A 23283-nucleotide genomic window follows, 5' to 3' on the forward strand; every position below is an offset into this window, starting at 1 on the left:
ATTAGGGAGTCGACGAACGAATGAAGGAGTTAACGACGAATCATATTTTTAGATCAGTTATGCGGTGTGTGTGTGTGTGTGCGCGCGCTCGTGTGCGTATACAGTACATATATATATCTGTATATATATATATATACACATACATATATATACACCACGTGTTTCAGACCATCCGTATCAGACATTTTTCTCTAAAACTATGTGATGCTGGTTGTTCATAAAAAAATTTGGTACCGGTACCCAAAACTTATATAAAGAATCGATTTGTGGTAGTATCATTTCCGATAACAAACCGGAAGTAGGGGTACCTGTGAGCAACTTCAAAAATTCCATTTGTTTTAAGAGAATGATTAGGAAAAAAGTAACATTTATTATCATTGATGAACATGCTTCTATATAATACAAGTTCTTGTGACATCTTTTAATGACAAAAAATGTATTTTAAGGAAAGTCTGTTGCTTAATAAAATATGAAGACATGCCTCGAAATTCAAGAAAATCTGTACACCAAGATATACAATTTATCATTACTGCAAGTGCTGATATCTTGCGAAAAAAAAAAAAACGAATTTTAACCACAAACAAGGATAACAAGTGCTGCTACACACCATAAATAACAAGAAATGCGTTTACAAATAAGAGGGAATTTGTAAAATTAATTTCAGTTGGCTAATCACTATAAGGTGGCCAATTATTTTATGGTTTACTCTATGGTTTTTATGAAGGGAATGTGTTGACATATTCTTGTTTCTCCCAATTAATATAGTTGAGGTTCTCTTTGCCAACAATGTAATCATTTCTACTAAATGGCGTAGTATACTAGCACAATGTGTACTATTTTCCAAAGAGGACATTTCTCGTAAAAGGCAGACTAAAAAGTTAATAACAAAGAAGCGCCCCTAGCACTTCCGTTAATTAATAATGGAGACAACCGAAACGCAAACTTTTCTTGCGGTTACAATTAGAAGCAGGTTTTTAACTGCCAAATTAAGTAATGTTTCATAACAGAAATTAGTCCTTTAGTAGTCTAAAACATCTGCGGCACTGTCTGTGAAATATATCAAGAAGCATATGCAATAATTCCTACGTGAAGCGAAATAACACTACAGTGAATTATGAACAGTTTTTGCCTTTGCAGTTCGAATACATCTTCATTGCAGATTTCAGTCTTTACTACGATTCTACCTTTCTTAATGTTAACTTTATCCCGTAATTTACTCCAAGCTTTATTATTTAACTGGAGTTTCGCGTAAAGTTACGAGTTTTTGAAAGAAAGGTAGTGTAACTTATCTGCAGTCCACGATGTAATTTGAATGCAGATCACTATGACAAGGATTCCACACATCAGATACTGGGTCAACTGCTGACGGTGAAACATTTTGCTAGCTGTGGTCGTACGTACAAAGTAGGGAACTGGGTCATTACACATTTTAAGGGATTATTGCAGCTCAAAAATATTAACTTACTTCTCTTTAATCTTCGGATAGGATATTGTCTCCAAAGAGTCGCTTCTCATTACACAGTTTTATGAGAGATATGGGGCCATGTGAATAAAACGTAAGCAATTGCTAGTAGTATTAAGTTTTAGCAATTGCATTTGTAGTTTTGCATTCATCACTAACACTGAAATTGTCTCTCATGACGTGAATGTAGTTTTACTAATATTTAAAAGCGGAATATTAAAAATGCCTAGCATATGCTCGTTTGCTTGAAATTTCATCCATAATAATAATAATAATAATAATAATAATAATAATAATAATAATAATAATAATAATAATAATAATAATAATAGCATTAGTAATAATAATAATAATAATAATAATAGCATTAGTAATAATAATAATAATAATAGCATTAATATTATATTATTATTATTATTATTATTATTATTATTGTTGTTGTTGAGCGAAGACAAAACATTAAACCGCAGTCTACTATATACAGTCACGAAGCTTGAGTTTTGAGGGTGCTAGAAACAATAGACTGTGACGATTCTATTTTGTATTGCCTGTAATGAGGCGATATTAGCGATCCTAGTGGTGAGCAACTACCTAATATTTGCATATTTACTACTTATTGAGCTTCGCGACTGTATATACTAGACTGTAATTAAACCCTATCTGCAGACGTCAGTGGAAATTCGTTGCAACACGAACCTGTAACTCTGGATCATTGTTGCCAACGTCACAAGGAATCTTTTCCTTTCATTTTGGGTATTATTCATCCTATGAGAGAATACTCTTTCTTCTAATATCCCCATCAACAAAACTCGAGCTATCAAATCAGGTGCACGCGAAGGTGACGTAATGTCGCCAAATCGGAAGATTTGAAGAAACCTATGAAGAAATGTGCTCTAAGTCAAAATATTTTGATGAGCCGTAATGATCAATTACCCCGTCTTGTTGTGTTTAGACTAATGCCGTAGATACTTCAATATAGAAATAAGGAAATCCACCACAATTTGTGAATATCGTTCTTAATTCATTATAGCTGCTTCACTATCAGGAGTTTAAAAATGTAAGGCTTTATTTACCGAAATCTCCTATTACACCCCGTACCACCATCTGGCTAAATAATGAACTTTCCCGGATCTCTGGTGGATTTTCAGCTGACCGGTAACCTGTGATTCTGGTAGTTAACGAAGCCGGACAGAAAAAAATTGGCTTCATCACTCGAGATGTTATTAACTAAATCTGCGTTATTCTGTATCACTGCAAATGAGTACAGCAATATTCAAAGCGAATATATTTTGTAATGCTCGCTGAATTCATGGTTTAATTGGATTTTGTAGTTATGGTATCTCAATTCACAATGTATAATTCCTTAAAGGTATCTACCTATATCTGTAGATAGATTTAGTCGCCGAGATTACCAAATAAGACTACACACTAATAGTCTCATCCAAGGATTAAAGAACAAAATTCAATATAAAGATGGCAACATTGGGTCAATGTTACAGACTCCAGTAATGACGAGTTTTCATAAGCTATTGCAACAGTGCAATGTAACTTGAACTCATCTCAAGATTTTATTATTTTTATTTACTTCATTTTTAAAAGATGGGACATTTACAGCCCACTATTTTTAAAGTATGATAAATTTTTATAGAGCCAATAAAAATGTATTCAACTAAACTAATAGTTTATTTATAATTTTGGATTTTATTTACACAATTGAAATTATTTTTAAAAACCACATCCTTCAGATGACCTCCTACACTGAAATACAATACTGGAGTTTTTTCTGGAAACGTCACGAAAAGAAGATAGAATTCCTTATCTAAGTATTCCATTTAATGCCTATTCTTGTTCTCCAGCTCTTTAATATTGTGTAATATATAGGAGAACAACGTCGTGTTCCGAATGCCGACATTAGAAAACATCTGAAACTGTTAAATCGGGTGAACGAAAAGGCCATGGAATATCATCAGATTGGGAGAAGTTGCCTCCAGGAAGAACCTCTCTAAACTCTGCAAGCTATTTGAAACAGAGGATGTTCTATAGATTATTATGATATTCAAGAGCTTAAGAACAAGGTCCGCATGAAATTCAGTACCTTTGTCATGGGTTCTATGTTTATACAGTGACAAATATCTAGACACCACTTTAACAGTACATTACAATTGAAGGACGTCCCATAAAGGATGTGTTTTTTAATTACTTCAACTGTGTAAATAAACAAAATCCAAATTATAAAAATCAATTAGGTTGTTTAAATACATATTTGGTCCACTCTATAAAGTTCCAACACACTTGAGAAATAGTTCGCTGAAAATGTTTTACCTTGCATAAATAAGCAAATGATTAGTTTAAATAATCTGTTAAGTCGTCCACATACAAATTTTCATCAATTTTATCAGATTTCACTTAATTTCAAATGTAGCTGGTATTAAATACTCTATTTTCATATTTTCTCGACGATGAAACCTGTAGTAAGTGACACAAGAATTTAATCATAATATATTTAAACATAGGTACAACGTAAATCATTAAACCCGCCCGTCGGTCCTTATCCTGAGCAAGATTAATTCGGTTTCTACCATCATACCCCACCACCCTCAATCAAGTTTAATACTATCCTCCCATCTACGTTCTCAGCCTCCCCAAAGGTCTTTTTCCCCTAAGGTCTTCCAACTAATACTGTATATACATTTTTGGATTCGCCCATACGCGTTACATGCCCTGCCTATCTCTGGATTTAATGTTCCTAATTATGTCAGGTGAAGAATACAATGCGTGCAGTTCTGCGATGTGTAACTTCCTCCATTCTCCTGTAACTTCATCCCTCTTAGCCCCAAATATTTTCCTAACCACCTTATTCTTGAACACTTTAGCCTCTGTTCCTCTCTCAAAGTGAGAGTCCAAGTTTCACAACCATACACAACAACCGATAATATAGGTAACTGTTTTATAAATTCCAACTGTCAGTATTTTTGAAAGCAGACTAGATGACAAAAGCTTCTCAATCGAATAATACCAGGCATTTCCCGTATTTCTTCTGCGTTTATTTTTCTCTGGAGTGTAATTTATATTCGTTACTGTTGCTCCAAGATATTTGATTTTTTCCTCCTTTTCAAAGAATAAATTTACAATTTTATATTTACAAAAGACCAAATGTGCACGGAAGGAAATACAATATAAATGTGAAAATGGGAAAACAGAAGAGGATCACTTAAACGCGGTGGAAGAAACAAAATGATAGCGACGTTAGAGGTCGAATAGTTGAAGCGCCTTTTATCTCGTCAAACGATTTGTACCAAGATTAAAAGAAGGCATTGTAGTCAGTAAATCAATCGATATATTAGTCCTGTTATCATTGTATCTGTTATTTAGTCAGTAAACAAGTATTTCAGTCAGTGAGTCAATAATTTGCAACAAATTCCATTGAACGTTTCTTTACAATCGTGTTTCTCAATTGGTGATATATCGCACATGTATATTCAATTTGCGGCACTTCCTAGTGTATTAATGTTAATAACGATTTACAGTTCAAATTTTCATTCACTAAACACTACTGAAATTCGGCATTGAAGCATACATAATTCCAGACTGAAATCCTTCCAGATGGCTTTCGCCTGTTTGTTGAATTGGATAATCTTGGTCCGAGATATCAAATGAACAGTCAATTTCTATTCATCAACGTCTGTATATTAATTCGTGACGTGTTTACTCACATGCTCGTCGCTTGTCGTCTTCCAACAGCTGTTGCACTGTTTGTATCAATATTCAGTGCCAGCAGCTGGAACGTTTCCAACTCTCAGCATCTTGTTCAAACAGTGAAAGGAATGATCAGACTGGACGCTGCAATCCTGATTAACCTTGGATACACAGAAGATATTACGCTTACTGTCCCTTCAAACGTGCATGTGCTTAAAGCCGTAATAGACTTTCGATTTCAGAAAATAGCAAGTAAATACTCCAAAACAGGAACCAATCACAAGATGTAAAATACCTCACAGGAAAATATCTTGTTCTGGAAACATAATTTATGATATTTTAATTTAATTTAATTTATTCGTCTGACCCAATATTTTGGGTTTGCCCTGCGACACAGAATAGCTCACAATAAAATTTAAAATGAAAAATTATATAAACAGGTTTCAGACAAAAGTGATTAAGACATAAGAAAAAAAACAAGAATCAAGTATAATTTAAATTGATTGTACACCATAAAGATGCTGACGAAATATTGCTACAGAAAATTTTATAATGGTGGTGACGATGGCATCTTGAAGATCTCTCGTCAGCTTATATTTTTCCCTCCACTTTACAAAGGCTTTTGGAATGGTGCTTCTCGCTTCAAAGAAGAGACCAGTAACTTTGATTTTTTCAATGTTGTATTTCGCTGATAGGTACTGAATCGTGGGCTCGTAGATTTTCTTTTCCTCTTCTTTCACTTCAGATAGTTGAGTGGCTGAGATTTCAAATCTGATCGTAGGATCAATTATTTTGGCTGTCTATTTCTATTTATAGCTATGATATCGATCCTACGATTGCTCCCACCATCAGCAATACAATGAACTTCCTCGTGAACGTCTAGATTTTTGGATCGAAGTGCATCTGCGATTAATAGAACGTGTGATGTTGTGACGTTTTATTCTGAGTACTTCTCCCTTTGGGCAACTCCCAAGCACATGTGGTAAAGTTTCATACTCACTGCAGTGCCTACAATGGGTTGTGTCTGTAGAGCGACCAGGGAGAGAACGTACTGGTGCCACCATCGCAATCATTCATATGGAATCAAATGTTTAATAGTACAGTGTAAAATAAACAGCTACAAGTATGGGTTGATAGCCACAAAAGTGTGTCCTGACAGTGATTTAAAAACAGCTGAAGAGAACAGAGTCGGTTGAGGGATTTTCTGGAAGTATTTCATGTGACGTCAATGAGGTAAAAATTTGAACAGCCATGTTGTTCGTGCAGTTATATTTTAGTACCAAATATTTATATTTCCAACAGGACAATAATTTAGCTTTCACTTATAATCTACAAATCATATTGATGTATTTCTATTCTCCTCAAATATTTCATTATCCACTGGCCATTTATTTCACTATTTACAGTTTACACTCTGTAACAAAAATACTTGAACAAATTTAAGGGTTGAGTTCTCCACACTAAAACATGAAATAAATGTCATATGAATATGTGTACGAATTCATTCTCAGTTTTCTGCCCAAGGCCAGGTGTTTCATTGCAAACCCAGCTTTCCCCAATTTTTCCTATTTCCAACCTTCTTCGTAGTCTCTGCATACGATCCATATATCTTAATGTCGTCTATCATCTGATATCTTCTTCTACCACGAATTTACTTCCGTTTACCATTCCTCCCAGGACATCCTTCAGTGGACTTTTTTTTCAGCCAGTGACCCAGTCAATTCCTTCCCCTTTTCCTGAACAGTATGAGCACTATTCTTTCTTCACCCACTCTTTCTAGCACAGCTTCATCTCTTATCCCGTCTGTCTATTTCACACGCTCCATTCTTCTCCATATCCATCAATTCCTTCCTCTTTTCCTGAACAGTATGAGCACTATTCTTTCTTCACCCACTTTTTCTAGCACAGTTTCATCTCTTATTCCGTCTGTCCATTTAACACGCTCCATTCTTCTCCATATCCATCAATTCCTTCCTCTTTTCCTGAACAGTATGAGCACTATTCTTTCTTCACCCACTTTTTCTAGCACAGTTTCATCTCTTACTCCGTCTGTCCATTTCACACGCTCCATTCTTCTCCATATCCATCAATTCCTTCCTCTTTTCCTGAACAGTATGAGCACTATTCTTTCTTCACCCACTCTTTCTAGCACAGCTTCATCTCTTATTCCGTCTGTCCATTTCACACGCTCCATTCTTCTCCATATCCATCAATTCCTTCTTCTTTTCCTGAACAGTATGAGCACTATTCTTTCTTCACCCACTCTTTCTAGCACAGCTTCATCTCTTATTCCGTCTGTCCATTTCACACGCTCCATTCTTCTCCATATCCATCAATTCCTTCCTCTTTTCCTGAACAGTATGAGCACTATTCTTTCTTCACCCACTCTTTCTAGCACAGCTTCATCTCTTATTCCGTCTGTCCATTTCACACGCTCCATTCTTCTCCATATCCATCAATTCCTTCTTCTTTTCCTGAACAGTATGAGCACTATTCTTTCTTCACCCACTCTTTCTAGCACAGCTTCATCTCTTATTCCGTCTGTCCATTTCACACGCTCCATTCTTCTCCATATCCATCAATTCCTTCCTCTTTTCCTGAACAGTATGAGCACTATTCTTTCTTCACCCACTCTTTCTAGCACAGCTTCGTCTCTTATTCAGTCTGTCCATTTCACACGCTCCATTCTTCTCCATATCCATCAATTCCTTCCTCTTTTCCTGAACAGTTTGAGCACTATTCTTTCTTCACCCACTCTTTCTAGCACAGCTTCATCTCTTATTCCGTCTGTCCATTCCACACGCTCTATTCTTCTCCATATCCATCAATTCCTTCTTCTTTTCCTGAACAGTATGAGCACTATTCTTTCTTCACCCACTCTTTCTAGCACAGCTTCATCTCTTATTCCGTCTGTCCATTTCACACGCTCCATTCTTCTCCATATCCATCAATTCCTTCCTCTTTTCCTGAACAGTATGAGCACTATTCTTTCTTCACCCACTTTTTCTAGCACAGTTTCATCTCTTATTCCGTCTGTCCATTTCACACGCTCCATTCTTCTCCATATCCATCAATTCCTTCCTCTTTTCCTGAACAGTATGAGCACTATTCTTTCTTCACCCACTTTTTCTAGCACAGTTTCATCTCTTACTCCGTCTGTCCATTTCACACGCTCCATTCTTCTCCATATCCATCAATTCCTTCCTCTTTTCCTGAACAGTATGAGCACTATTCTTTCTTCACACACTCTTTCTAGTACAGCTTCATCTATTATTCCGTCTGTCTATTTCACACGCTCCATTCTTCTCCATATCCAACAATCCCTTCCTCTTTTCCTGAACAGTATGAGCACTATTCTTTCTTCACCTATTCTTTCTAGCACAGTTTCATCTCTTATTCCGTCTGTCGATTTCACATGCTCCATTCTTCTCCATAGCCACATATGAAATGTTTCTAGTCGCTTCTCTTCACTTCGTCATAATCTCCAAACATGACTGGTTATTGAGTTATCCAACGACAAAGACAAATAGTGATATTTCAATTCAGACTGGTGAAAACATTTACAATGACATATAAACAATGTTTTAAACTCTCAGTTCACAGAAAATGCTCAAAATTTAATGCGTCTTTTTCAACACACGCATGGAAACTCCGAATCATGGACTGCTCCACCATTTCGTAAACCCCAGAGCAGCATGGAATAGTTCGAAGGCTCCTGACATAGTTGAAGAGTGTCATTTGAAATGTTTGTTGCATAAACTAGGGCTTTTAAACGTCCCCAGAGTTAAATATCTAAAGGATTAGGGTCGGGCGAACGTGCAGGCCATGAAAATGGTTCTCCCCTACCTATCCATACATCATGGCAGATATTAACGAATGCTGCTAAAATATGCTTATTTACTTACTTACTTACTTACTTACTTACTTACTGGCTTTTAAGGAACCCGGAGGTTCATTGCCGCTCTCACATAAGCCCGCCATTGGTCCCTATCCTGAGAAAGACCAATTCAGTCTCTATCATCATATCCCACCTCCCTCAAATCCATTTTAATCTTATCCTCCCATCTACGTCTCGGCCTCCCTAAAGGTATTTTTCCCTCCGGCCTCCCAACTAACACTCTATATGAATTTCTGGATTCGCCCATATGTGCTACATGACCTGCCCGTCTCAAACGTCTGGATTTAATGTTCCTAATTTTGTCAGGTGAAGAATACAATGCGTGCAGTTCTGTGTTGTGTAACTTTCTCCATTCTCCTGTAACTTCATCCCTCTTAGCCCCAAATATTTTCCTAAATATGCTGGTTTTATTATTTGTCTTCGCTCTGGGAACGCAATCTGATACAGCTGCGTGTATTATCATTAGTGCGAAAATACACAAAAATCATATTCGCCTGCTCAGAAACTGAATATCCAGTTACGGTTAGGTACTCAAATGTAACTGAATTTCATCACATGTCAAATGTACGGAACAGACTAACCAGCGAATGAGAACATGTTTCCTTGGCAATGCACGGTCATCTAAAGGTACAATGTACAGACTCAGAAAATCACTGAGCATGCGCAGTATGTTATAACTGGAACTTGGAAAAATTCAGGTGGCCCGAATTTTGTTTCTAGGTCTGTATATAAATTGATACTGTAGAAGTTTATCGATAACATCAATAGATTTTCTGCTAGAGTTGATTATTATTTGTAACAAACCTAAGTTGTTGAGCTGTATTTCGAAGCTCATTGAATGTCATCATTCAACAGTAATTGATACCTGTAAACCAGGAATTTCCGGGCATATTTTTATACAAGTTTTTCTTCTTTTAATGTAGATAACTTGTTCTCAAAGTTTCTCCCAGTATTTTTGTAACACTTTCTATATCTTATAACTAATCAGGAACAGTCAAATTCGTACATCTGCTGTGATCGAGTCACTGTTCTATATTCTTTTTCTTCTCTTCATATTTATTGTATGTCGTGCGTTTATAGAACGCCTGAGTTTTAAAGGACATTTCAAAACACCCGGTATAAACTCTTTAGAGGGGCTTGCAACATAAATTTTGAATTAATGTTGTGTTCAAATATTGAATTTTTCAACGTTGATTCATATAAATTACTTCTTCAATAAATCAGAGAACAATTGAACAGATTTCTGAGCACCATGTAGTTACAGATTCGCAGCCACCTCTCACTAAAATGATGCTGTACTTTGTTCGCTTATGTCTGTCTGTTACTTGTATGCCACGCTTTTACCTACAATTCAATAGCTTTTAGCGGAATTGGGTGCTATACAGAAATAGAAATGTCAATATACAAAAATATAACAGAACTTTTGTGTAATTTTCTTCAGTTGACGGAAATTTTAAATAAAGATAACTAAATGTAAAATATTATGAAATTAAATTTAGAAAAATGTTGGATTTTAAGGTTTTCGTGATAATTGCACAATTAAAAGTATGAAATTATTCCATAAAACTTGAAACAAAAATCAGAGTTACAAGTTTCATACAAATTGACCTTAGATTCTGAAGGGTCATAAGACTTATTGAAGATATACAAATGTTTATTAGAATGGGATTTTTAGATTAAGATTAATATTTTGTGAGTCGGCCTAGTCTATTGAAACTGCTGAGGACCACTGCCTTTGTATAGGTCTAATGAGCGAAGTTACTGCTCTGAGATTCCAGTGTGCATGAGTTTGAATCCCACTTCGAAAGATTACCTGACATGTTTTATTTGAAGGTTTCTCCCAACTTTAAGTACTAATTTGTTATCAACATCTCCACCAACACTTCATATTTTCACAGTTTATTTGACATCATTATGTGACCGAATCAAGGGTAATAAACTTCTTCCCAAGCTATGTTTCTATAGATACTTCTGCCTCAGAGAACGATCTGACTCGAGAGAATACAAGAATCTCTTCATTGTCAAATCTATCTCAGTTCGCATCAAAGAGTCACTTACGATCTTTACTTTGTCGCTTGAGGGAGTAAGAAAGTAATATATTGGAGTCTTTCGAAATTAATAAATATCGAATTTTACATTAAATATAGAATTTTTGTAGCCACTATGCTGAGAAAGCCGTTTGTATTATATTACGTATTTCTACGGCCTATACAGATTTTCTATTCCTGAGATATTTTATATTTCTAAAGACCAAGACGTGAATATCCTATGGAGAGAGAGAGAGAGAGAGAGAGAGATGGAGAGAGAGAGAGAGAGAGAGAGAGAGTGTGTGTGTGTGTGTGTGTGTGTGTGTGTTTGTGTGTGTCCGTGTGCGTATATTCTCAGAAATATACATTATTTTAAGTTTCCTTAATAAATTTATCTGCCATGAAGAATTGATATTTTATTTTTAAAAATAACTCACTATCTTCAAAATATTTTCCTTCTATTCTGAAGCCATTTTCGTATGCAAATTTCAAACATTAACCCTTCAGTTCTGGCGATATAATTTGTGACACCAGTATTCGCGCGGATTACATTGTAATCCATTTCTTTTCTTTTAATAAACAATACACATATGAATATGTAATTACTGATTCTATTGAACTATTTGTGATATGACAGTATAACTCTATTTGAAATTTAACATCTTAATCTGTGATGTCAATAAAATATAATGAGTATCATGATGCAAAGAATGTAATTAAAACTCTTTTGTTACTGTTTTTATTACATAGGCTTAATTTTAGTTATTATAACTAGAATCTAGAGTTATAATTTCCTACCACAGTCTAGTACATACAGTCACGAAGTTTGAGGCGATATTTTTGCATTTCAAGCTCTTAGCAACTAAGAGTACTAGGAACAATAGATTGTGCGATAGTAGCGATCCTAGTGGCTAGCAACTAAAGTTCAACTTTCATTGGATGCATATTCCCTAAGTATTGAGCTTCGTGACTGAATGAATTAGACTGTGTTCTTACTCCTAAAATAAAAGTTACTATTAGATTCAAGTGCACGTCTCATAATATGTAAAGAAGTCATTGTCCTGTACTATCAAATATATCCACGTAATTATTTATATTACAGGATAAAATAACCACTGCAGCAATAGAAAGTACGTGTAAAATGCTTATGAACTATAGGACTTTCACTGCAAACCCAGCATTCTCCAATCTTTCCTATTTTCTTCTTTCCTCTTATAATCAACATTAAGTGGTAGTTTATTTGCACTACAATAGTCATTCATTAGATTAATGCTATATTACAAGTGTTTATGAATTGCTGATAATTTATGCAAGACAATTACACTTGTTTCATTTACAAATAAGATTAAATGGGATAAAACATTAATGATTGAGACTTAATGATTAATATAAACTAGAGACAATAATGGACCTAAAATTTATCCTTGGGGAAATACACATTTAATAATATCGAATAACATGTAAGCCAACTATTCGTTACATTGGATATTTAATATATTTTATGCTAAGCGAATTAGACTGTTTATTGTTATAAATGTTATGAAAGACTTTATTCCAGTACGAACTTATATTTATAATAACTAATGTCAGAGCTGAACAAAATTGTAAATAAAAGTATTTTCTAAAGGTCATTTCGTTTGAAGGGGAAATGAGTTACTTGGAACCTTCTTGTTCTCATCGTGTCTGACACCTTAGCCATTCGCTGAGAACGAAGTCAGCAGTTACGGGAAACTTTCCTGTTACATTACTTCAAACCATAGAGGCTAGAAGGAAAACAGGAATGGAATTATAAGAACATTGCCGTGGTCATTTTCTCGTCATCCAATTTAATAAATACAAAAGAAAGTCACACTGTTGTATATCGCTGTGGAGAAACGTGACCGTGAAACGAGCGGCCCGGGTTCAAATCCTGGTTCGGACAAGTTGCCTGGTTAAGAGATTTTTCGAGTTTTTCCCTCAACCAATTGAAACATAATTGGTGGTAAATCTCGGCTTTGGATTTGAGTTATTCCGCCATCATAATTACACTTCCCCTCTTTCATCACTTTCCTAAATTTCGGGCGGTCCGCCACCGAAATTGAATCACGAAGATATGTGGTCATTCGCTGCTGGTGGTAGTGCTATGCTCCGTGGATTCTCCATTTGGCTCGTGGTAGCTCGTGTCACTGGGGATGAGATACCGCTGTGAGGCCTACATGGAAAGGTAACGAGATCGTGTGGGCTGCAGAGGAGTTCACAAGGGGATTGTAACACTGGGGGGCAAGACATGCATACTATTCCATCCTGGGTAGTACAATGTACCAACCTGAGTGGCCCGTGTGCGAGAACAGTCCGAAAAATCATGCTGTTTTTCTATCACGTCAATGACGAAATATAGGTGCCGTTCGCTAACTTAATCCTTAGCAGCACAGTAAGCCAAACAGAGCGGACAGACGAGTCAGAACCCTCCTTTGCAACGAGCTGAAAGGCATGCATTTTGAACGACCCATCACTTAAAAAATTATATTTTATATTCTGAGAAAACATTTTTAAACTAAGTCGCTTATGCCACTTTACTTCTCAACTCCTCATTTCCTTTATCCCACTTCTTAAGATGTTATCCCGTTAATCCATCTACCTCTCCATCTTTGTCACTCACGTCCAAGCCGACTTCTAACCCCAGGGCATCTGTCTCTAGAGAAATCGAACAAATCTTCTCGTAGCCGAGAAATATGTGGGCTTCTTACATTACCTCTCGTTATATTTGAGGTCCGAAACTCCATACATTAAATTGTATTGGTTTATTTGCCGTTTTAAAATTATTTTTACTTTTTCGTTACTCATAGAATGTACTTAAGTATATCATAATATTGCAGAAAATAGGCGACATATTCTTAAAAAAAAAAATTCTCTGAATCTCTGAAAACTAAACAATGCCTTATGGCACTCTATCTGTATATCTACCACTTAATTTTTCTGTCTGTCTGTCTGTGCAGTTTTCTTCCACACAATAGTTATTCAACCGGTAGCCTTTGAGGGAAATAAATACAAGGGACAATCAGTAAGTTTCCGGACTGTCCTGAATGTGGGCTACACAAAGGTCATAGAAAACTGAGAAGTTATCTAGAACCAGGGAAACGCCTGGAATCTATACTGAGTGTATCACTTGAAAGGCAGAGAGGAGAACTAGCCATAAGGCGTATATGGAGAGAATCAGGAAAAATCGCAATGCGTCCTTGAAATGTTTGCACAAAATCACATATAGAAGCTCGTTTCTTAAAGACAATATAGCTCTTTTTGAAAGACTGACTCAATAGGCATAGCAGTAGTGATCTTTAGTGACACACACATGTATGTTTAATGGTACAATAAATTCAAGTGCAGTTCGGAAATATATTGATTGCATCTTGTATAAGTTGCAAATTACGAAAGTTGAAGTTTTCATCATCTTTTAAGAATACTTCACTTCTTCGGTATTTCTTTGGAAAAGGATCATGATACAAGTGATTTCAAGGGAAGGTCGTTACATTATTAAGGTTAAGAATTGTTGTTTTAATTCAATGAAGTATTTTGTAAAAATATAACTGAAGGCAGAATTTAATCCTAGAAACAAAGACGTTACTTTGCAGCTTTATTTCTTTTTATAGGTTATTAGGTTTTATCCTTTCCTTTAAATTAATTTTATTCACTGATTAATGAAAAATTAAGAAAAAAATTCATTTTTTAAATTATTTATCAAATTTGCTTAGTCAATTAATCATTTATTTACTTATTCATTTATCTATTTATCAATTCATTCATTAATTTCTCCATTTATTTATTTACCAATGTATTTGCCATTTATTTACTCTTTTATTAATTTTCCTCATTGTTTCAGTAATTATGAACTATTGAACACAACTACCTGCCTTATCTTCCGAGAGACAGTGGTATTCGCATTCAGTACTTGCTTTACTTATCGGATAGGCGCCTAATCAAGTACGGAATATGATAGTTACGAGTTATAGAATTGAACAAAAGCCAAGTCGTGGTCCTTTGGAATTGGGGCAATTAAAGAATTTTCCTGAATGGAGCTAGAAAATCACTAAAAATGAAGTGAGCGTAGATGGAATTTGGGATAGAACCAAGGACTTCCCGACAAAACATTTATTTATTCACTTATTTAAACATGTATGTATGTATGTATGTATGTATGTATGTATGTATGTATGTATGTATGTATGTATGTATGTATTTATTTATTTGTTTGTGTTTAATTATTTATTTAATCCCCTTTATCAATTTATTTTTTTATCCATGTTGAATCTTTCGTACACTGCTTTTAACACCTGAATATAAATAATTGATTAAATGCCGATCTTACTCATGTTAATTATGTAAGCATATGTGGCTTACAGCTGTTTCGGTGTTACTTGACACCATCCTCAGAGCCTACTCAAATATTCATATTCAAGTGTTAAAAGTAGTGTACGAAAAATTCAACATGGTCAGCGCGCATCAAAATTATTTTTTTAATTGTTAATTTTCATTTTTATTTATTTATATTTTCAGTTCAGATGATTCCGCTATAAAGAAAAATTCTCAAAATCATGCAGCATAATTTCTAATTCAAATTTCGTCTCTAATTTCGAACATATGGGATGCAATTGGTTATTCTCTCATTGTTGCTGATGGTGAGACGTCGAAGAACGCGGCGGTATTCTGACTCCATATATCGAATATTCAAGAATGACTTTTCGTGATAATATGTTCTAATGTCACAGACTACCTTTAGTCATTTTATTGAACTTTGTAAAATTTAAATAATGTTACATACTTGAAATAAGCTATTATTTTTTTCCCTCCATGTTTTGTACCTAAATCATCATTTCTATATTCTTTTAAATATCTTCAGACATTTTAAGAGTACACTTAGTGACGAAACGTCCTCATACTTTCATTTATTTAAGTTCTCCAAGTGACAACTACAATATTAATAATCAAATCAAAGCAGAATACGATGAGCAACACTTGCTTTGATCACAAATTAATAAACACTGAACAAGAACGATCCTGTACATGCAATTAGTTAATTTATACTAATTAATACCAAGTGAGCGCTGAATGTTTTTATTATAAACCTCCTTCAACGGCGTGCTTCTTTACTTCTTTGGAAGAAGATTCATTGCTGAAAATAGCGAGAACCTCTGGGAATACTTTTTATACGTTACGTAACAGATAAAATTAACGAGTTTTAGAGACGCAAAGGGATTGTAGAGACTACGAAATGGTTACACTTTAATTGCATAGATTTTAAGATACAATGACAAATACGAAGAATTTTATACTCTCGTTAATTTAAAAATATAGTGGTATAAGTTCATCATATCAATGTATACATTTTATGACGACGTTCAGAAGCCTAGTTTTAAGTATCCACAATTTTCGAATTCCTATGGCTGAGAAAAAGAAAAATATTATCCTCTAAAAGTACAATTATGAGAAGATTTTATTCAGCTAATATAAAATTCCGAGGTTTTTTTTAACTGTAAGGTGAAAGTCTGGTAATCACACCACAAATTCTAGGTCTCACCTCGTGAAATACAATCCTGCTATACGCTATATCGAAATTCATCGATGCTAAATAACGTACTAGATTACATATCGTCGTCAAATAATCCATTACTTATTTATGGCTCTTGAGGAACCTGCAAGTTCATTGCCGCCCTCACATAAGCCCGCCATTGATCCCTATTCTTAGCAAGATTAATCCAGTCTCTATCATATCTAACCTCCCTCAAATCCATTTTAATATTATTCTCCCATCTACGTCTCAGCCTCCCCAAACATCTTTTCCCCTCTGGCCTCCCAACTAACACTCTATATGCATTTTTGGATTCACTCATATGTGCTACATGCCCTGCCCATCTCAAACGTCTGAAGTTAATGTTCCTAATTATGTCAGGTGAAGAATACAATGAGTGCAGTTCTGCGTTGTGTAACTTTCTCCATTCTCCTGTAACTTCATCCCTCTTAACCCCAAATATTTTCCTAAGAAATTTATTCTCAAACAGCCTTAACTTCTGTTCCTCTCTCAAAGTGTGAGTCCAAGTTTAAAAACCATACAAAACAACCGGTAGTGTAACTGTTTCATAAATTCTAACTTTCAGATTTTTTGATAGCAGAGTAGATGACAAATGCTTCTCAACCCAATAACAACAGGTGTTTCACATATTTATTCTGCGTTTAATTTCCTCCCAATCTCATTTGTACTTGTTACTATTGCCACAAGGTATTCTAATTTTTTCATCTTTTCCAAGGATAAATTCCCAATGTCTATATTTCCATTTCGTACAATATTCTGATCACCAGACAAACCTATACCTTGTATTTTCGGGATTTACTTCCAAATCTATTTCTTTACATGGTTCAAGTAAAATTACCATGTTTTTTCCTATTAGTTTGTGGATTTTCTCTTAACATATTCACATCATCCACACAGACAAGAAGCTGATGTAATCCGTTCATTCCAAACCTTCTCTGTTATCCTGAACTTTCCTAATGACATATTCTAGAGCAAAGTTAAAAAGTAAAGGTGATAGTGCATCTCCTTGCTTTAGCCAGGAGAGAATTGGAAAAGCATCAGACAGAAACTGGCCTTTACGGACTCTGCTGTACGTTTCACTGAGACACATTTTAAATTAATCGAACTAGTTTCTTGGGAATACGAAATTCTATAAGAATATTATATAAAATTTCTCTCTTAATCGAGTCATATGCCTTTTTGAAATCTATGAATAACTGATATATTGTAATCTTATACTCCCATTATTTCTCCAATATCTGTTGAATACAAAAAATCTAATCAATAGGCCTAGTCGATCTATTACGCCTAAAACTGCACTGATGATCCCTAAAAAGATAAACATAAAATATTCATTTCAGTCTCGTCTTTACAATCTAATAGAAATTGTTTGCTTTCGGAAGATTAAGTTATAGAAGAGTACCTATACCATTACGTATGTAATAGTTATTTATAATATGAGTATCGTAATGTTTCATATTACAATACGAATTTGATAACCAGTCGAGTATTTTATTATGGATTTACGATAAATAGCGCTTGCCTACCGGTCTGAAGTTGCGCTCGGGCGCGGATTCGATCCCCACTTCGGCTGATTACCTGGTTGAATTTTTTCAGAGGTTTTTCCCAACCGTAAGGTGAATGCCAGGTAATCTATGGCGAATCCTCGGCCTCATCTCGCCAAATACCAGCACGCTATCACCAATCTCATCGACGCTAAATAACCTGCTAGTTGATATAGCGTCTTTAAATAGCCAACTAAAAAAATTTACGATAAATATATCGTACAACGTTTTATCTACTTTGATAAAAATTAATTCCTAAATAAAACTAATTGTATTATTTCTATCAGTTTTTAACATGTCTTTTGTGGAGAGGCGATTGTATTATTATTAGTATTTTTCTTCCTGCGACAGCCGATTCGTTTATTATTGTTTTATTTGTTTTGAACACGGTAGGGTAGGTAACAGAAAGCCAGCAGTACTAGGAGAAATAAACAAACATTGTTAAAATGAGTTCAAACGAGAATTCAGATATTGAAAATGCTGCAAATTGTGAACATATTGTTGTTAATGTTATGTGGTTCACATTCCGCAACAAGTTACGTTCATTACTGAACTAGTTACGTAATGAATGTGTTTACAATATTTTTAATAGTGATGTAAAGTTCATGTTACATAATCAAAGTGGATAAGTTATTTAATGAAACTGGTCCACTCTCAAACGTGTGTAATAGAATATTTCTATCTACAATCTCTATATATTGATTAATACGTCCAAGAAATAAAGTCCCCTGTCATCTACCGAATTTAATCAGATTTACATCATTCTGTCCTGAAATGTGCTTAAATAGTGAAACAGAGTTCTCGAATCACGAAGCCGCGTACAATATTATTATCCTTGCCTAAATAATCTTCAATCCCTTATTATGAGTTAGTTAGGAGTACAAGGGAGCAATTTCGTGACGTTTAAGCCTAAACTAAATCACGAAAATTACAGAGCTATAACATGATTTCTCCTTTCAATTATATTGATTTTAAACATTAAACAATAGTTATTGTCACAGATCAAAGTAGTGCTCTAGAATGAGATTAAATCCCAGCCCCTACTGATTCTGCAACCAGCACAGTAACTAAGTAAGAGAAGTTGCCGCACCAGCAAGGTAACTTCTATTTACACATACGTAAATAATTTCTATCAGCATAGCAAACTGAACAATCTTCTCAAAGACGTGGCCGCTTTAAAGTCATGTTGCAATTTGTAAATCTTTCCGTTTCAGCTTCTTAAATCTGAACGCTCAAAACGTTGGCTTTCCAGTTCAGCAGTGGACAGCATAGGTTATACTGAACCGCTACAAATGGCACACAAAATACTGTATATAAAAATATATATTTTTTTAAATCAATGTAATTTATTCAATTAAAGCAAAACATATAATTCCTCGACAAACAAATGGCATGCTTTCTAACCTGCGGACACCACTTTCTAGTATATCTTATGTAATATCTGCAGAATAATTAGTTTATTAAATAATCAAACACACACCTCACCGTTATTAAAATTAATGTAAAATAAGATTTCTGTACTTATACTTTTATATCCTTTTCCTCTTATTAATTTGACTATTTGTGTGTAATTTACTAAGCTGAATATAGTTAATTACTAAATAACAGAACTTACTACTTAGAGTAGCTTATATATTTAGGTTACACAGTTACTTTAATCTTTATGTGCCATTCCTCTATTTAAAATCATTTTTGAACATCAGCATTAAAACCAGTGTTTATCTTTAACGAAAGTCGTCTGTCCAAATAAGAAAGAGTCCACACCTGTGGAGTAACGGTCAGCGCGTCTGGCCTCAAAACCAGGTGGTCCGGGTTCGATTCCCGTTCGGGGCAATTTACAGAGGTGTGAAAATTATTAGAATAATCTTAATTTTAAAGGTTTCTTAATAGTTCCGTCACAAATATTAATTGAATAGATGAATATTGGTATATATTACTATACTGATGAAGGATATATTTACTACTAACAATGCCGGAAAGCATTATTGTACATTGGTATTTTTCTTATTTCACAATTGTTATGGGAATTCAGAAATTATTATATTATGTTGGCGGAATTGGAAACATAAAAAATTATATGCACAAAACAGATGCATACGTTCATTTGAACCTTCACAACAATGTAAACGCAAAGAACAATTTGTTTAAAGCGTTTCTTAATTAATTTTTTATGTTTCCAATTCCGCCAACATAATATAATAATTTCTGGATTCCCATAAAAATTGTAAAATAAGAAAAATACCAATGTACAACAATGCTTTCCGGCATTGTTAGTAGTAAATATATCCTACATCAGTATAGTATATTATATACTAATATTCATCAATTCAATGAATATTTGTGAAGAAACTATTAAAAAACCTTTAAAATTAAGATTATTCTAATAATTTTCACACCTCTGTACCTCGTTGAGGTTTTTCCGGGGTTTCCCTCAACCCAATATAGTGATAGATTTATTGATATTAGCTCACAAAAGTGCAAAACTTAATAATTTAACAAAAATATCTATATACAAAAGTAGTTATCCTAAATATACAATTTCCTAAACTAATTAATTTATCGCAAATCTCAATAACTTATTGGTTCAAACTTGCACTTACGTCTGGTTCAACCCAATATGAGCAGACGCTAAATAACCAAAGATGTTGATAAAGCGCCGTAAAATAACCAAAGGTACACGTACCAAATAACGCCACCTTAACACTTCAGTCACTTTTGCTCTGGAAATAAGTTATGTACAAACACGAAAATTATGAAATAGAAACTGTTAATCTTATCTTTACAAAATAGCACAATGAAAATGGATATATTATATACCAAACAAGAATTAGAACTCAAATAGGAAAACTTTGTAGACTGGCGTCATTAGGAACAGGTTGTCCAATTAACGCCACCTATTTTCTAGTAACCTATACACTTATAATTGTTAATTAATTATTTTTCCTAAGCAACACAAATTGAACTAAGCGACTAAATTTGAGTTTCTGTTAATAAAAGATACAAAATCACTCAATACTAATGAAGGATTCTTGATCTGAAACTGAAACACCAGATGGATTAGGAAAATATGTTTTCCAGTGACTCCTTACTTAAAAAAAAGAGACAATGTGACACAGTAGAAAGTTATTAAACACAAAAGCATTTACCTTAGTTTAATATGAATGTTTCCAAAAAGTAAAACAAAAAAAAAATAAGTTCTGTAAAATAAAAAAAAATAAGAGTTCGATAAGCAATAAAATTGAACCAATATCATCACTGCACATTCTGAACATTTGTAAGTTGAAAGCTTAGTGATTTTCTTGATTTTTTCACACTGTCAGCCTTAGTACTAACATAACCTAAAATTTTGTCTGTAGACCTTTAACGCCACATGGCGTTAAAAAGCTACTGAGAACTTGATAACATGATATGCCTGTTTCTCTAACATTTCAAAATTTTATAGATAGCAAATACTTTCTATACATAGAAGAATGTTTAAGGATCACGAAAATATATAGTTTAATATAGTTATTATTTGCTCAGCACACAATATAAAATATTGCCTCTTACCTTGATATAAGAACAGTCATTCACTATCAACACACAACAGGAAAATGATGGAATATAATGTCACTCGTAAATGTTAGCGGACAGCTAGTAACTCATTTCATCACTAGATTGCAAGCGAATGCAGGCTACAGTAGTGCATTACCGAAAACTTGTATCGTTAACAAATTTTAATAGGGTGGCGTTAAAAGTGTACATGGCGTTATTTGGCTCAGGGACCTTATTAAAAATAAGCAAGATGTATCAATGGAGAAAGCTTCTGTCGTAGTTTAAAAAGTGAAACATCCAACAGTTATAAATAAGAGTGGACGGTTTGTTTGGAAATTATTAATTGTAACAGTAAAATCAAACAGAAAAACTTTGAGATTGCATTCGTTTACTTTTATAACTTTAATTAGTCATATTTCCAGAGGTTTAGAGAAAATAATTATAAAGGAATTGAAATTTCATATTTTAACTATTTTGTCACATACGTCACATCTAGTCTTCCCCCTTCCCCTTTTCTTAGACGAAAGGTAAGAATTTCAAAGTTATGGATCAACAACTAGGTAACTAAAGGTAAGTTATATACCATAGCTTTTTCAACTGCCTACAGGATTGTGGGTTTTCTGTATACTTTTAATGTGTGTTTGTTGTCTACTTTTATTATTGTAGATCTTCATTCTACTTGTTGCTTATTGGACGCTAGCCGTACCCGTGCGCTCCGCTGCACCCGTTACAAATAAATATAAAGTAATTACATAATTAAAATAGGACATTTGATCCAGGGAACATTCGTGTTTGATAGAAGGATAAATCGTTTAATATGTTACTTAATTTAAATTGCATCCAAATAATTAAAATGCGATCAGTTTGGTCCACAGACACTCATTTGGTGCAATGACAATTCCTTTAGCCTGTTTCTTAATTTTTATTACATGCAACCGTAGTTTAATGAAGATTGACATCATTTAGATTTAATGTGTATATTTTATTTTACTTGTTATAGGTTTCCATTGAATTATGGTAATAACTTAATTTTAACCCTTGTTTTCTACGTATTCAAAAAATGGCGCTTTATGGTTCTGAGTCCTTCAAATAACTTAAATTATATTATATAATATTACATATTATATTATATTATATTATATTATATTATATTATATTATATTATATTATATTATATTATATTATATTATATTATATTATATTATATTATATTATATTATATTATATTATATTATATTATATTATATTATATTATATTATATTATATTATATTATATTATATTATATTATATTATATTATATTATATCAGAAGTTACTATAATAACATTATAGCATTATGTCCATCTAGAGAAACTACACTTTCCAATGGTGAAATAATAATAATTATATAAATCGGTTAATTTAGCTTCCGATATTACTTCATACAAACACAGAAACATTCTCTGTAGGCTATCTTTCATAACTTTCGATTGTTGCTGTCCAAGGCCCCTTATAGACGAAGTCATTTGTTTTTTAATTCATTACACGGCCTTAGATGGCAGTTATTTTAATTTTAAAA

Source organism: Periplaneta americana, chromosome 16, assembly GCF_040183065.1.
Source record: "Periplaneta americana isolate PAMFEO1 chromosome 16, P.americana_PAMFEO1_priV1, whole genome shotgun sequence".
In the NCBI taxonomy this organism is placed as follows: Eukaryota; Metazoa; Arthropoda; class Insecta; order Blattodea; family Blattidae; genus Periplaneta; species Periplaneta americana.